Raw genomic sequence first — 14272 nt, forward strand, 5'->3', positions numbered from 1 at the left:
GAAATTCACAAAAATGGACAAGTCCTAAGGCTGATATTTTTTGGAGGCGATGGAATGACATTTTTTTCATTTTAATTAGACACACGAGTCTTTCCATTAGTCATCAAACCGGCATCTACTGCTAAAATAATCGTTTTTGAATTTGAATGGCGGCTTCAAAAATTGATCGTTCATAACAAGAAAGTCAGCTTAAGTCGACCAATTAATTTGCTTCGATGGCTAATGAATCGCGGCTTAAATGTAAATCAGCTTACATCTCTGGACCAAATATTACATCGGTCAATGAAAAAATATTCAAAAAGAAAATAATTTTTTGGGTCGAATAAACTAAGTTTCTCTAAAATTTAGCCGATCAATATTATAGTCCAGTTCTAGATTTTCTTAGTCGAGCCGGATAGGCGCCGATTCCAAAACGTGATTAACCCATTCCAAAATATTGTTTCATGTTTTATTGTAAAATCTCATCATATTCTCACAAAAAAGTGCTTAAAAAATTAAGAATATTTGAGAAAATATATGAGGAAACGAATTTTTGATCGGTTGAGCAACCTACAACATGGGATAGTCTAGTATTTTCGGAAATGCTAGTCGATATTAAATTTTCAGTTCGCGAAATCGATGCATCGAGAACACTTCTTAACCATGACTCGAGACTCCCGGCTTAAATTTACGAAAAAAAAGTTGAAATCGACTATTATCGAGTGATATTAATCATTCGACTTTGTTCCGATTTTCTGAATAAGAAACCTCCTCAGATCAGTCTCGTTCAGACGACTTGAAGCTGAAGTATTTTATTATAAGTAAACGTATGCTTTCAAGTGATATAAATCTTACAATAGGGTTTTCTTTGCGACTCCTTGGTAGTCAGAGGTAATACCTAACCCACTGAGTAATGGAATTCAAGTTCTCCTCTCAGATTGAGCCTAGAGAAAAATATCTTGTTCTGCAAATTGTTATTAATTTAAATCTTATTTCGCCATACTTTTTCCCGTGAGTATTCACTTTAAATGAATAGAATACGTCCTACAATCAGTAGATCAATTAGGCGTAATTATATAAAAAAAAACTGTATTGATTTTTTCCTGGATCTAACCGCGTTGTCATCACTTCTGGTAATGATCGATTGTTCATTTTCATTCCTTTTTCTCCACTTCTGTCATACATATACATCTACTACTGAATCCACTGAACGCGAATTTAGCCTTCGTAACTTCCGTGAGCAACCACTTGCAACTTATTTAACACTAGATTTACCAGACCAGTCATTTTGACTGGTCGTGCAATTTCAATTTAAAATTCCTACGACATATTACATTTGCTTTCCGAAATGATGTTATGACTTTTGTAGCTATAAGTAGAAAAAACATTTTATAAACTTAATGTTACTTAATATTTATTACTAACAAATATATTTTTTTGTTATTGACATTTAAACCAGTACCAGTCAAACTGACTGGTGCATGTTTCTATGAAGAAATGTATGAGAGCGTTTTAATTTCAACATATTTTGACAGCAATTGTCAGCCCCTGAAAATGTTCTGCATATTTAGAAAATGCAACCAGCATACCTCTGGAATGTTCAGATGTGGAAAGTGAATTATACGACAGCGGCGATGATTTGTTAGATAGAAAAATTGATTCTCAAGGAAGTGATGATAACAGTGCTATTATCGAGAGTAGTGATGAGGAAATTCCTGATGATGACAATATAGATGAGCCAAGCGACAGTGGTTGCGTAAAAATTCCAATCAAGCGTACCAAATCAGCAAACTGAAATTGCTTTAGACGGAACTATTTGAACGAGAATTGAAGAAGGAGGTGTTGCTGGTAGATTACTAGTTCATAGTAATTTCAAAGATGTACACGGTCCAACAGCACATGCTGAAAGAAATATTATGAACGGGAATCTAAGTAGTGCGTTCCAATTACTGATTGATAACCATATTTTGGAACATATACGAATTTGTACAGAGTTAGAAGCCTCTCGAGTTTTGGAAAAAAGTGGACAATTACACAAGAAAAATTGAAGGCATCTCTTGCAATATTGTGCGCGCGTGGGGCGTACGAAGGAAATAGCTTCAAACAGGGGATGAACTTATATTACCGGGGATAAGCAACTTTTTCCATCGGAGGCCAGATGCAGATTTACTCAGTATTTTCCAAACAAACCCCATAAATTTAGCATAAAATTCTAATTGGCGTCTGATGTAGAGACGAAATATGTGATAAATGGCTTTCCTTATTTAGGAAAAAGCGAGACTCGAAATGCATCAATCCCCCTATGCAAATTTGTCGTAATGAAATTTCTTGAACCGTATACCATGAAGGAGCGTAAAACTGATATTTTTTACAAGTATTCCTTTGGCGTTAAAATTAAGATCTCAAAATACTTCGTTGCTTGGAACGATACGCGCTTCTATTGGCAACCAGACATATTTTGGCGTCGATGTCACTGATCGAATGGAAATCAGGTTCCAGAAGGTGACCACTTCAACTGTTTTTCAATAATTTAGTTTCAGCCGGAAGAAATAGCTGGATATTGAACAAAACATAACAGGAGAAAATATCTCACGAGAAGACTTTCTGTTTCAATTAGCAAAAGAACTTGCTTCAGAATATCAGACTTCAAGGCAAATACCACACGAAGCTGATATACCAACTACAAATGGCACTGTTTCTGTACGCAAATGGTGTCAAATAGAATATTTTAATAACAATAAGACTACAAATATTTGCAATAAATGCAAAAAAAGTCTATGTAGAAAGTGTATACACTGCAAAATCTATTGTGAGCAACAAACTGTAAACAATTAAGTGTTTTGTTATTTGACAATGTCTATTAGTCCATTTATCTATCACAATTAATATTGTTCAACTTATTTTCGCCATTTGATAAGTAATAGTACAGACTGGAACCACAATATTCATTTTTTCTTATACACCAGTCATTTTGACTGGTGCTGGTAGAAATAGGTATATATAAATAGCTGGTAAATCTAGTGTTAACACGGGGTCGTTTCCATACTAGGCGGTACAGGATAGTCCCGATCTTCTGAACAGACTTGAATGAACTAAAAACATCCGTAGCCGATCGAGTCAACTAGAAAAATAAGCTAGCGGCGGTCGCCGTTGGCCCCATTTTTCTTGTTGAAAAAAACCGGCGTCGACATTTTCAAATATGGCGTCGACCGCCGAAATTTTTGACGACAGAAGTGTCTGTCTCCTGGTCTGCTATACATTTTCTGTAGGCGTTAAGATCAACACTGAAAAATATTTCGACATAAAAAAGCGCAAAATAAAAAAAATACTAAGTCAGCGCTATTATCTTAAGTCACCAAAGTGAAGTTGTGTACTCTAGCTTCTTCTTCTTCTTGGATGGCACTACCGTTCCAGTGAAACTTTTGCCTTCTCAACGCAGCATTACTTGCGTCATTTTTATTAGTAGTGCTTGGTTGAGATTTCTATGCCGAATAACACGCCTTGAATGTACTCTGGAGGGGCAAGCTCTAGAATACGCGTGACCACAGTGCAAGCCGGAAGAATTTTCTTTCACGAAAAATCCCCCGACCAGAACGGGAATCGAACCCGAACCCCCGGCATGATAGTGTGGGACGCTAACCACTCGGCCACGGGAGCACGTACTCTAGCGCCGAATCGTAATGAAAATATTCGGTGGCGGAGTTGCGCCGTGGCGAATTTTCGTTCGGCAATGAAACGATTGCGATGAGTTGTGATGATATTGAAAGTGGAATACAGCTGGAATCCGACGAATGCATGGAAATTGAGGTAGGTTCAGTTTGTATTAATCTATGACTTCAGTAAAAATTTTATTACGACAAAATTAATTCATAATAAAAATTGCGCTTTTTTCTGTGTGGCATTCATACCCCTGAGTTCACTTTTTAAAAACATGAATAGAAACTATTGCTACATGTTCTTTAAATGTATTATTAAAAGAGCTTCTGAATGTTTCCACCAGAACCCAATGATAAATGGGTCTGAAAAGTTGAACGAATTGGTATGAAAATATGGAGAAATTTGCGTTAGTGATACTAAAGCCTATGATCATAACGCGAAATCCAACAGTCACATAATTTCCGTTGTTTCCTATTATAAGAAGAGATGTCGACCAGGAATATCATTTCATAATCAAAAGGGATGAAACACGGTACGTGGAATGGATTCAACGGATAAAAATTGAAAATCATCCGGCTAAGCAGTTTAAATTTCAGCATGTCGATATTCTACTAAGTAATTATCATCAATTTTCACGTATTATTTTTTTCAGAAACAAAACGTTTAACTAAACTATTAATTTGTATGGCTCGAACCTTGGCGATGGTAATTGAGGACAGGTTAAAAACTCTCAAGCCATTATTGTTCACCTGTTCAACACAAACGAGCAGCAATTCATTTAATCCTCGACGACCAAACGATTTTCTCCGGCAGCGAAATTGAAAATATCGACAGATCAAGAAATCATGTCTATATATTTTTTATCTGCTTCTATAGAAATTTCCCACCCTAATTAAAATAAACATTAGAGAAAATCAATTTGAGTATTTTATGCGTCTGAATAAACCACAAAAACGTAAACATCGATTAAATTTTCTTCTACGCTTCATCTGATTCGCTACTCAAAAGTGTCGTTTGACTGACCGATGAAAAAACACTTTCGTACGAAAACGAGGATAGGGCAATTCGTTCGAACGAACGATGTTCGAATGTTCGAACGGATAGATTTCTTTCGTACGAAACCAAGGATACGAATGAGGCATTCTTTCGAACGTTTTGTGTTCGTTCGAAAACAAGAATAAGGGTGTTTATTTTTTTGGTTCGTTAAGTTAGTGTATAGAATAATATTAGGTGATTAATAGCAGTAATAGACGATAATATCTACTGTTTGCGCCACGCGGAGCGAGCGCATACGTGTTGCGACATGACCTGTCATTCCATTGCATCACCGAGAGACGTGCGAAAGTGAGATGAAAGCAGTATCAACACAACAAACGAATATCACCCGAGCTATCCGAGCGAAGCCGACAGGACAAATACCCCACCAGAGCAGAACATGATCCATTCCACGACGATCCATTTCGTTTGGAACACTAATTTTCCGTACACCAGCCGAAACAATTTCTATCCTTTTCATTCAATCGCATCACCAAGAGACGTGCGAAAGTGAGATGAAAGCAGTATCAACACAACAAACTAATATCACCCGAGCTAACCGAGCGAAGCCGACAGGACAAACACCCCACCAATTTCAGGGAGTATAAAAGTAGCAGAGCAGCATATGATCCATCTTTATAAGTTTTTATTCACCACGTGTATTTAGAAACCATTAGAGAAAGTTATAGTGAAAATTTGGACTTTGAAAACTAGTGTCGTTTTTTCCTACAGTAAATTTAGTCAGACCCTTTCCAACCGGAGTACTATAAGGATTGAGAAATGTGTACTGTGAAGATGGCATCCTCTTATAAAATTAATTTAGAGATGTGTTTAGAAGCGGTTAACAGTTTAATTTCAACCAAGTGCCTAGAATATGATTTCAAGTTAAATTTTAAGAACATGCAAGTAATTTTGGAGCGTATGGGATTAGATAAAACGAACTATCCTAGTATGAAGGTAATCAAAAGCCTTCTAATGAAACATCGAAAATCCGTAAAACGGTTTGCTCCTGAGATTACTTTGCAGAATTGTTGGGATGCAGCGAATGATTTGATCGCTAGAGAAGAGTTGGATGAGCTATTCGAATTGAATTCTAAGAATCTGAAAGAAATTCTTGTAGAAATGGGATTAAACGAAAAATGCGCACCTAACTTAAAAAAAGTTAGGAATAACTTCGCTTGTAATCCAACATATAAGAAGTATCGTGCAGAACGAAAGGTGAGAACCCTTATAATTGTTATAAGCTTCCTGAAATTAATAAAACTATTTTGAAATTTTCAATGTGAAATCATTTCCGCAGAATATTGAACATTCAATTGCCGCTGAAAGTCATAACGTAAGTGTAAAATATCAAATTGCTTTGAAATAGTCACGCCATACAGTAACTTCAAATTTTTATAGATCGATAATTTCAAAGAATGTTCTTTTGAGAATGAAAGTGCCTGCTTGCCACAAGACTGCGTTGGAGTTCATGAAGTAAGATGACATTTCTATTTATTAATTCATGTATTAATAGTTGTTATTTAGCAGCTTTTATTAAATAAAACAGATCATATGTCCGAAACAAACTCATCTCCTTCACGTGTCGAAACAAGAACATTATCATTTGTATCATTTGACACAAACGATTTCGAGGAATTGGCCGACTCTCAAAGTACTACTTTTGACGGCGTTGATAATACGGGAAAAGATAACGAAGTAAGATGACATTTCCAATTAATTATTCATGTATTAATATGTATTATTCTTCAGCAACCTCCATTCGGATTTTTATTGAAAGGAACAGATTTATCGCGTGTCGAAATAAAATCATTATCCGTCGAGTTTCCTGCAAAAGTATGTAAGAAAGGAATGGAACTTAATGCTCCAGAAATTGAATGTCGCATTTTCGAAACATCAGTAAGTCAAATGCAAGAGAGATCAACGAACGACATGCAAGACTCGATTGTTTCATTTGATACCAATGATCTTGAAGGATCGACCAAATCACAAGATACTACTTATAGCAGTGATGTAGATGTAACTGAACTTGTGTTCAATACAACGGACTTTGAAAACCTACGAAAAGAGATAAAAGAAAAAGGCAACAGTAACAGGATCAAATACAATGTCAAGGTTGCGGAATGTGGGGCAACTGCCACAAAAAGACTTTATAGTGGTGCTTCAATTTACGAGTGTTCTTTTTACATCAACAAGAAGAACATTGAAATGTGTAAACATTATGATCAACATAATATAATGCAAAGCAAAACCAAGGTTGGCGATGCTAAATATAAGCAACAAAAGCATAGAAGGCCTTTTATAGTGGCCTTAGAAGATTTGTTAAAAATCAAATATGAAGAATTCAATATCTATTGTATAATCAATATAAATTCTCATAATTGCAACAAATCTGGCTGGCTATTTTATGGTGTCTGCGCTCACAAGACCTGCAGATCTTATCGTTTCAAAATTGTTTCTGTTACGGATGGTGATAACATATATAAAGTCGATGTCTATGTTAATGTCGCTATGACCCTGATACACGGGGAAAACCTGAAAGCGGCATATTGCAAAGGAGTAAAAAGAAACATAAATATGAAAAAACTGCAGCTCCAAAAACCACTTGAATTACGAACTAAGTTGATCAACGAAAAGAAAAAAAGGGAACCATTCGAGAAGGTAGACATTGTCAGCAAAAATGTATTGAAAAAAATTAGCAGTGAAGCTAAATCGAAGCTTAACAGGGATATTGATGATTTTCAAGATTTGATAAAAATGTCTGAGGATAACGGATCTTATATCAAAAATGTGTTTAGAAAGCCCTTTGGTGTAATTTGTTTTAATACAAAAATGTTCAAAGAGCTGAGAAAAAACAAGACTTACAGTCCTATTTTCTACATGGATGGTACTGGATCGGTTGTACGATATTCAAAAGCTGAGAAGCGTGTTCAAATATATGTTTTGGTCGCATACAATTACCGGTCAAATTTTAGTGTACCCGTAACAACCTTTGTGACTGAAAGCCAAAAAACAGTAGACTTCCACAATTGGTTGAATATATTTCGTGCTTCGTACGAGTCAGGCAGCTCTATGAATAAATTGAATAAAATAGCGAGAATTGTTAGTGTTGATTGGAGCTGGTCACTGATTGGTGGATTGATACGGGCTCTTAATAATCAACACCATACACTACCAGAGTATATCCGAGATTGTTATAAAGTTTGCATAAGAGAACTCAATCTCAATTTCACTATCATTCATTTATGCTACAGTCATTTCATGAATGTAGTTTCTAAGGACTTGAAATCTGCTCCAATCAACATAAAACATAAGTTCATGGACTGTATGCGATTGGCTGTACGTGCTACAAACTTAGTGGACTTAATCGATCTGTTTATCATTATGACATGCATTTTTGGATCTGCAAATGAGAACCGAATGCTTGAGACATCACTAAAAGAACTAGATGCAAAAATTAATGATAGAACAAGCTTCGATTCAGAAAGCGCTGGTAAATTTGATTATACTGGCATCGGTGAACCAGAAATTCTAAAAAAAGATGAGGACAAAATCTTCTTGGGATCGCCTTTTTATGCGTTGTTAAAAGAAACATTTGAAACAACATTAAAACAAATAGATGATCTCAGCCAAGGATCACAGAACCCACTGTATTTCAAAGGATTCTTGGAAGATGTCGCCTTGAAAAAATACATGCCTGTGGTTTGTTTGTGGTCAAATATAATAGTATCTCAAATTGACTCGAATCCGGATACTATTTCAAACGCAAGGGTTGAAAGCTTCTTCCGAACATTGAAACACAATGTTATGAAAGGTCAGCTCTACGAAAGAATAACACATTTTCTTCGAAAACTACAATCGTATATTGAATCTCTGTTCCACTTTTCCGACTTTGACATTGAAGATATATACGCTACTGATAAAGGAATAAGTAATGCTAAAAAACGTCAAGATGATAGAATCGCAGAATATGACAGATTTGTCGGAAACGTAGAAGACATAGAGGACGAATGGCATAGTCCATACTTTCAAAAAGATGCTTCAACCCACTTGTTCAAGAAGAAAAAGAAGCAGGAAACTAACAGCTTAAACACACAACTTGAACAATCAACACAGAAGCACCCAGATTCAAAGGAAAACAGTGATAACAACAGAAAAAGATCATTAGAAGAAGATTTAGAAACTACCTGTAATCTGTCCTCTATTCATCAATTCATTGACAAAGGATTTGAATTTCCAGTTACCACCAAATGGTATTTCGGTGAGTTTCCTTCAGAATATGAGAGCATAGGAGTAAGTAGTATGATTGTAAGCTCAGAAATGCTTCAAACGCTCGATGCACATACATATATGGATGGAGAAACCTTAGATGCGATAATTGCAGTGGCCATAAAAGAATGTGAGGTCGAAAGCGTAAAATTGGTATCAACTTACATGTCGAGAAACTTGTTTGATACAACTCAACTAAAAGAAGTATTGGATAGGAAACGAGATTATGTTTTACCAGTTCTAACCAATACATCGGGAGTATGGGTGGTTCCTTTGAATGTTAGAGCTGGGCAAGCACCCACCAAGCAAGTTGGAAGAGGGAACCATTGGGTTCTCTTCATTGCTGATTTTATGAATAGAGAAACTTTTTATTTAGATCCTCTCGAAACAGCATCCCCATATTTGAAGGACGTACAAGAAGAATTTTTGAAGGCAGTAAGCTCTATTCGGAGACTTAAAAATCAACCATTTGATTCAACCAATTGGCAAAGCGGCTCGAAAAATATTGCGCACGACAAGCAAAACGACGACTACAACTGTGGTGTATATGTAGCTAAATATGCACAAAACTTTCTTTTGAAGAAACCGTTGACCGGGCTAGGAAACATGGATTCTGAGAGGAAACAAATCAAAATAAAACTCCTAAATACAGCAGTAATAAAAATTTGTTTATACTGCAGCAGCTTGAAATCACTAATTTTGTCATGTCAATCATGTGGACGGAGGTGTTGCAGTAGATGCGCCCCAAATATGGTGCTAAAAATTCCATCTACAAAACAATGTGAAATATGTTCGAAAATTAAAATGATATAATTTTTAAGTCTCATCAATAAATTTTTATATTACCTTTTAACTTGAAGTATTTTTATTTGTCCAGTTTGAGTCCTTTCAGAAACGAGATAGAATCCTGTCGTCTAAGTCAAAAATGAAAAAATTGTCATTCCATCGGCTACAAAAAATAGTTGCCATAAACCTCAACCATTCGCGTGGATTTTTTTTTAAATTTTAAATGGTTCCTATGATCAGATAGGTCAATTCCAACACTCCACCATCTCAAAATATTTTCGGAGGATAGTATGCTTCTAATTCAAATGATAAAATTGACATTCTATCGCCTCCAAAAAATATTAGCCTTAGGACTTGTCCATTATCGTAAATTTCTTGAAATTTTAAATGGTTCCCATGACCAGATGGGTCAATTCCAACATTCCACCATCTCAGAATATTCTCGTAGGATGGTATGCTTCTAATTCAAATGATAAAATCGACATTCTATCGCCTCCAAAAAATATTAGCCTTAGGACTTGTCCATTATCGTAAATTTCTTGAAATTTAAAATGGTTCCCATGATCAGATGGGTCAATTCCAACACTCCACCATCTCAGAATATTCTCGGAGGATAGTATGCTTCTAATTCAAATGATAAAATCGACATTCTATCGCCTCCAAAAAATATTAGCCTTAGGACTTGTCCATTATCGTAAATTTCTTGAAATTTAAAATGGTTCCCATGACCAGATGGGTCAATTCCAACACTCCATCATCTCAGAATATTCTCGGAGGATGGTATGCTTCTAATTCAAATGATAAAATCGACATTCTATCGCCTCCAAAAAATATTAGCTTTAGGACTTGTCCATTATCGTAAATTTCTTGAAATTTCAAATGGTTCCCATGACCAGATGGGTCAATTCCAACACTCCACCATCTCAGAATATTCTCGTAGGATGGTATGCTTCTAATTCAAATGATAAAATCGACATTCTATCGCCTCCAAAAAATATTAGCCTTAGGACTTGTCCATTGTCGTAAATTTCTTGAAATTTAAAATGGTTCCCATGACCAGATGGGTCAATTCCAACACTCCACCATCTCAGAATATTCTCGTAGGATGGTATGCTTCTAATTCAAATGATAAAATCGACATTCTATCGCCTCCAAAAAATATTAGCCTTAGGACTTGTCCATTATCGTAAATTTCTTGAAATTTAAAATGGTTCCCATGATCAGATGGGTCAATTCCAACACTCCACCATCTCAGAATATTCTCGTAGGATGGTATGCTTCTAATTCAAATGATAAAATCGACATTCTATCGCCTCCAAAAAATATTAGCCTTAGGACTTGTCCATGATCGTAAATTTCTTGAAATTTAAAATGGTTCCCATGACCAGATGGGTCAATTCCAACACTCCATCATCTCAGAATATTCTCGGAGGATGGTATGCTTCTAATTCAAATGATAAAATCGACATTCTATCGCCTCCAAAAAATATTAGCTTTAGGACTTGTCCATTATCGTAAATTTCTTGAAATTTCAAATGGTTCCCATGACCAGATGGGTCAATTCCAACACTCCACCATCTCAGAATATTCTCGTAGGATGGTATGCTTCTAATTCAAATGATAAAATCGACATTCTATCGCCTCCAAAAAATATTAGCCTTAGGACTTGTCCATTGTCGTAAATTTCTTGAAATTTAAAATGGTTCCCATGACCAGATGGGTCAATTCCAACACTCCACCATCTCAGAATATTCTCGTAGGATGGTATGCTTCTAATTCAAATGATAAAATCGACATTCTATCGCCTCCAAAAAATATTAGCCTTAGGACTTGTCCATTATCGTAAATTTCTTGAAATTTCAAATGGTTCCCATGACCAGATGGGTCAATTCCAACACTCCACCATCTCAGAATATTCTCGTAGGATGGTATGCTTCTAATTCAAATATAAAATCGACATTCTATCGCCTCCAAAAAATATTAGCCTTAGGACTTGTCCATTATCGTAAATTTCTTGAAATTTCAAATGGTTCCCATGACCAGATGGGTCAATTCCAACACTCCACCATCTCAAAATATTCTCGGAGGATAGTATGCTTCTAATTCAAATGATAAAATTGACATTCTATCGCCTCCGAAAAATATTAGCCTTAGGACTTGTCCATTATCGTAAATTTCTTGAAATTTAAAATGGTTCCCATGACCAGATGGGTCAATTCCAACACTCCACCATCTCAGAATATTCTCGTAGGATGGTATGCTTCTAATTCAAATGATAAAATCGACATTCTATCGCCTCCAAAAAATATTAGCCTTAGGACTTGTCCATTATCGTAAATTTCTTGAAATTTAAAATGGTTCCCATGACCAGATGGGTCAATTCCAACACTCCATCATCTCAGAATATTCTCGGAGGATGGTATGCTTCTAATTCAAATGATAAAATCGACATTCTATCGCCTCCAAAAAATATTAGCTTTAGGACTTGTCCATTATCGTAAATTTCTTGAAATTTCAAATGGTTCCCATGACCAGATGGGTCAATTCCAACATTCCACCATCTCAGAATATTCTCGGAGGATGGTATGCTTCTAATTCAAATGATAAAATTGACATTCTATCGCCTCCGAAAAATATTAGCCTTAGGACTTGTCCATTATCGTAAATTTCTTGAAATTTAAAATGGTTCCCATGACCAGATGGGTCAATTCCAACATTCCACCATCTCAGAATATTCTCGGAGGATGGTATGCTTCTAATTCAAATGATAAAATTGACATTCTATCGCCTCCGAAAAATATTAGCCTTAGGACTTGTCCATTATCGTAAATTTCTTGAAATTTAAAATGGTTCCCATGACCAGATGGGTCAATTCCAACATTCCACCATCTCAGAATATTCTCGGAGGATAGTATGCTTCTAATTCAAATGATAAAATTGACATTCTATCGCCTCCGAAAAATATTAGCCTTAGGACTTGTCCATTTTCGTGAATTTCTTGAAATTTCAAATGGTTCCCATGACCAGATAGGTCAATTCCAACACTCCACCATCTCAGAATATTCTCGTAGGATGGTGTGCTTCTAATTTAAATGATAAAACTGTCTTATCATCGGCTACAAAAAATGTCAGTTGTAATTAAAAGTTATTGGTATCTTTTTATTGGTATCTTCACCCACATACCGATATAGTGGTTCTCAGATTTTCATGAAAAGTTACCAGTTTTGTTTCTTGTTGCAAAGTATTGGACTCGTATTTTTTTATTTTTTCATAAGGGTGCCTATTCCCATTTTTGAGTGTTTCGAAAAATTCCCTTTTTTCTAAAAATGACTTTCTTCAAAAACTTTTGAACTTTTGAACTACTTAATCGATTCAGATGATCGACATATCAAATAAGTCTTCCTCGAAAAAAATATTACGCTTGCAGAGATTTTGAACGCGTCTTTGATTTTAGAATATATTATATAAAAAAACTTTCCAGAAAAAATATAAAAAATATAGCGCCATCTATCTTTAAACGAGTAAACTATAAAAAAAAACAAATAATTAATAATTCCGAAAACAAAAACAATCGCATATTCAATATTTTTTAAAGACTCTTGAAGGCTTTAATTTGATATGCCAATCACCTGAATCGGTTCAGTAGATCTATTGATTTCTTTTGTGATTTTTTGTAGTTGAAAAAAGGGGAAAAAATGATTCTTCGGATCTTTGGTTAACATTGAAAAATCATAACTCAAAAACAAAAAAATAACGCCTCTCTGATTTTTGGATATGTTATGTAGAAAAACCTCAGCTTTCAAGAAAAAATATAAAAAATATAGCGCCCTCCAGTCTAAAGCCATGTGAACAGCAAAAAAACAAGTACAATTAACAATTACAAAAAAAAACAAATTCCAAATTTTTGCATGTTAAATTTTTTTTCGAGGAAGACTAGCTAACTGACTTGAATTTAATATGCCGATCATCTGAATCGGTCGAGTGGTTCAAAAGTTACAATTTTTTTTAAATCATTTTTGGGAAAAGGCGAAAAAATTGATTCTTTGAATCACCCTAAAATGGAAATGAGCATCCTAATGAAAAAAAAACGGGTCTATATTTTGCAACAAGGAAGAAAACTACCAATTTTCACGAAAATTCGAGAGCCACTATATCTGTTTGGCATGGAATGGCTGAATTTGCTCGTATATTTGTGGATTTTTTTTAAATTCACATATTATACATTGCTATAGGTATGCTTATGCAAGACGACTGTCTTCAGTAGTAATGTGGCTTGTACTTCTACCTGCTCTCTCTCTCTTTTTCTCTCTTTCTTCTCTCTCTCTTTTTTTTTTTCTCTCTCTCTCTCTCTCTCTCTTTTTCTCTCTCTCTTCTCTCTCTCTTCTCTCTCTCTCTCTCTCTTTCTCTCTCTCTCTCTCTCTCTCTCTCTTTCTCTCTCTCTCTCTCTCTCTCTCTTTCTCTCTCTCTCTCTTTCTCCTTCTATTTCTCTCTCTTTCTCTCTTCCTCTCTTTCTTTCTCTCTCTTCCTCTCTTTCTTTCTCTCTCTT

The 14272-nt window shown here is 35.4% G+C and overlaps 1 long non-coding RNA gene across 2 annotated transcripts; it reads left to right on the top strand.

Annotated features, from left to right (window-relative positions):
* The first annotated feature begins 811 nt into the window (after window positions 1-811).
* Window positions 812-6556, top strand: LOC129782026 (uncharacterized). Of its 2 annotated transcripts, none has more exons than XR_008744307.1 (3): window positions 812-6147; window positions 6199-6369; window positions 6424-6556. It is a non-coding gene; the product is annotated as an uncharacterized LOC129782026 (long non-coding RNA). The 2 variants fall into 2 exon arrangements; XR_008744308.1 differs by having other exon boundaries at window positions 6202-6369.
* The last annotated feature ends 7716 nt before the right edge of the window (window positions 6557-14272 follow it).

Source organism: Toxorhynchites rutilus, unplaced genomic scaffold, assembly GCF_029784135.1.
Source record: "Toxorhynchites rutilus septentrionalis strain SRP unplaced genomic scaffold, ASM2978413v1 HiC_scaffold_348, whole genome shotgun sequence".
NCBI classification, from domain to species: Eukaryota; Metazoa; Arthropoda; class Insecta; order Diptera; family Culicidae; genus Toxorhynchites; species Toxorhynchites rutilus.